Below are 2,208 nucleotides of genomic sequence, written 5' to 3'. Positions count from 1 at the left end.
TAGCAAAGGATGGGAAGGGGAGTGGTGGTTCATGGGGATGTATTGGATAGTGTGGGACCTGAGCCTGACCTGAACGGCATGGAACAGGGGGTGGAGAAAGGACTGTTGTGCTTTAACCCCAGCCGGTAACCGAGCACCACACGGCCGCTCGCTCACTCCCCCCAGCGGGATGGGGGGAGAGAATCGGAAGAGTAAGAGTGAGAAAACTCATGAGATAAAAAGTTTAATAATTGAAATGAACTATAATAACAATAATAATAACAAAAATAACAACAATAATAATAATAATGAAAACTGTAATGAAAAGGAAAATAACAAAGAGGGAGAAGTAAAACCCAGGAAAGACAAGTGATGCAAATGAAAACCATTGCTCACCACCAACTGACCGATGCCCGGCCAGTGGCCCCCCCTGCCAACCTCCCCCCGCAGTTTTATTGCTGAGCATGACGTCATGTGGTGTGGAATATCCCTTTGGTCAGCTGGGGTCAGCTGTCCCAACTGTGTCCCCTCCCTGCTTTCTGTGCACCCCAGCCTCCTCGCTGGCGGGGCAGATAAAATGCCCAAAGCACAGGAGGTTCCCCAGATACATTGGAAATCACTTGTGAAGAGACAGGGGCAGCTTATTGCTGCTGAAAGACAAGTGATTGAATCAGCTTCTTCAGTGCATCTTCGAGCTCCTGGTTCCTCATGCTGTAGATGAGGGGGTTTGCTGGAGGAACCACCAAGTACAGACCAGCCACCACCAGATCCAGGGATGGGGAGGAGATGGAGGGGGGCTTCAGGTAGGTGAACATGCCGGTGCTGACAACCAGGGGGACCACGGCCAGGTGAGGGAGGCACATGGAAAAGGCTTTGTGTCATCCCTGTTCAGAGGGGATCCTCAGCACAGCCCTGAAGATCTGCACGTAGGACGCCACAATGAAAACAAAACACCCCAAAGCTAGACAGACACTAACCACAAGAAGCCCAGCTTCCCTGAGGTGGTCTGAGTCTGAGCAGGAGAGCTTGAGGACCTGGGGGATTTCACAGAAGAACTGATGTACAGCATTGCCCTTGCAGATGGGTATGGAAAATGTATTGGCAGTGTGCAAGAGAGCATTGAGAAACCCACTGCCCCAGGCAGCTGCTGCCGTGTGGGCACAAGCTCTGCCGCCCACCAGCGTCCCATCGTGCAGGGGTTTGCAGATGGCCACATAGCAGTCGTAGGCCATGACAGTCAGAAGACAATACTCTGCTCCAACCAAGGCGGCAAACAGAAAGACCTGGGCAGCACATCCTGCGTAGGAGATGGCCCTGGTGTCCCAGAGGGAATTGGCCATGGCTTTGGGGAGAGTGTTGGAGATGGAGCCCAGGTCAAGGAGGGAGAGGTTGAGGAGGAAGAAGTACATGGGGGGTGTGGAGGCGGTGGTCACAGGCTATAGCGGTGATGATGAGGCCGTTTCCCAGGAGGGCAGCCAGGAAGGTGCCCCGGAAGAGACAGAAGTGCAAGAGCTGCAGCTCTTGCCAGTGAAGGCCAGGAGGAGGACCTGGGTGATGGAGCTGCTGTTGGACATCTGCTCTTTCTGGGCACGGGGTCCTGTTCTCAGAGGAACAGTCAATGAAGAGTTAGGGGAGACTTCTCTGAGGAAAATCAAAGCCTTTCTCCTAGACCTTCACCCTGCTACACCCCCCGCCCCTCATTCCTTTTCCAGGAAACCTTCCTCAGCTCCGTGGCTGGAGCTCTGGTCGGTGCTGGCTGAATGTGCTGTGAGGAGCAGGGCCTCTGCCCGCTGGCTGCCGAGGAGTCATCCCTGCTCTGCAGCAGTGGGTTCATGGGAACAGAGGGGGCAGGGGCCAGTCCTGGTGTTTGACTTTGTCAGGTGAAACTGGTCCTAACGCAGAAGGGCCTGTCAGCATCGGCACTCCCAGTGCTGAGGAACTGAGATGCCAGAAGGCAGATTGAGAGGCTTGGGGCTTCTTGCAGCTCCCCCTAACTCCCCTGGGGATTGTTCTTGGATGTCAGAAGCCCTCAGCATTTCTGCTGCACTCGAGGAGAACAGAGCGAGTCCTGTGAGGCAAGAGGATTGCCTGTGGCTTAGTGCAGAATGTCTGTCCCTCTGACTTGTTCTGAGCTGCCATGGGCTTGTTATTCATGAGCTGGAGGGTGATCACACTCTCGTGTTACCCTGAGAAACAACCAGACACTGCTGAGAGCAGAGGGCTCCAGTG

The 2,208-nt window shown here is 54.3% G+C and overlaps 1 pseudogene; it reads right to left on the bottom strand.

The window, feature by feature from the left end:
- Positions 1–595: 595 nt before the first annotated feature.
- LOC143173324 (olfactory receptor 14A16-like) lies at positions 596–1,553 on the bottom strand (annotated as a pseudogene).
- Positions 1,554–2,208: the final 655 nt, after the last annotated feature.

Source organism: Aptenodytes patagonicus, unplaced genomic scaffold, assembly GCF_965638725.1.
Source record: "Aptenodytes patagonicus unplaced genomic scaffold, bAptPat1.pri.cur scaffold_64, whole genome shotgun sequence".
Classification (NCBI taxonomy): domain Eukaryota; kingdom Metazoa; phylum Chordata; class Aves; order Sphenisciformes; family Spheniscidae; genus Aptenodytes; species Aptenodytes patagonicus.
Note: the sequence above shows the minus strand (reverse complement) of the source record. Positions and strands in the feature narration are given on the sequence as shown.